The sequence below is a fragment of the Athene cunicularia genome (genome assembly GCF_003259725.1).
Source record: "Athene cunicularia isolate RWA chromosome 8 unlocalized genomic scaffold, athCun1 chr8_part1, whole genome shotgun sequence".
In the NCBI taxonomy this organism is placed as follows: Eukaryota; Metazoa; Chordata; class Aves; order Strigiformes; family Strigidae; genus Athene; species Athene cunicularia.
The window spans coordinates 981,592-982,750 of record NW_020799109.1 but is presented as its reverse complement, the minus strand read 5'-3'; positions in this window follow the sequence as shown (position 1 = coordinate 982,750).

Here is a 1,159-nt window from a genome sequence, read left to right as displayed (position 1 = left end):
TGTGCGGCCATCGGCACGCAGGTGACGCGGAGGGGCTGAGCACCATTCAGCACCCCCCGACCCCTGCGCGGGAGCCCTCTGGTGCAGAGCCCTGGCGGCCTCGCTGCAGCCCTGTCGGAGTCGGGGACGGAGCAGCCAGAGCTGGAACCGGCCCCCAGCTTGTCCTATAACACAGATTTACATCCTACCAAGCCACAGGAAAGCTTAATATGCCCTAAAATATGAATGACTGGAAACTAACTTTACGGGAGGTGGCGAATACGCCGATGTCTACATTTTTTAACACGGGAATTTTCTAATATAGAAGAACCTTCGAGCTCTTCATGAATTAGGCATAAAGTGGGCAGAAAGTGATCGGAACACGTAGGTATGTGCTCAGTGCTGGAAGCGCCCTGGTAAAAACCTCCCCTGCCCTTGCTGCTACGAAATTTTTTGGAGAGGGATTGACTGAGAATGCCTTCCAAATTATTCCGAGACCCTTGTGCCGTTGCCTTGATCTTGGCTGTTTTCAGTTACGGTACAGACTTTTCCAATGGCAGAATAAATTTCCTCCCTTGCCCTGAACGCTCGGCAGAGAAACATAAAACAGGAGCAAAAACCAGACCCAGCCCAACCTCAGTGTGTTTGCAGCAGCCTTGCGTGTGCAACGGTGGTGCCTAAGGTCGGACAAATTGAAAGTAAATTCCTTCTTTTGATGTCAACACTCATTTATCTACTCTCAATATTAAGGCTGAGTGGAGAATTTTTAATTCCTGTTTTTTAGTGATTTTTTTTTTTCTTTTTAAACGTTTTCTTGTTTTAAGGAACTCTGTGTTGCAAGCTGTAGCACGGTGGCAGGGGTGAGGGTGTGTGCCCCCCTTCCCGCAGCGCTGCGGGAGTCGGGGGCACCCGCACCTCGCTCTGCCCTGGTCCAGGGCCACCCGAGGGGATGTGGGAGGGGACGTGAGGGGCCTTGGGCAGCCCCCCCGGTGCTACCAGTCCCCCCCTCACCGGCAAACCCCGCGAGCGAGGCGACACACTGCCGGCACTAAAGCGTCAGGCTAAAATTTATCCTTTTCCTAAACTTCCTCACATATATCAGTTTATGCAAGAATTTTAGAATTATTTAAGATTCTTTTAAAAGAAACGCTTGTTTTTTGTTTTTTTTTTTTTTTTTTTC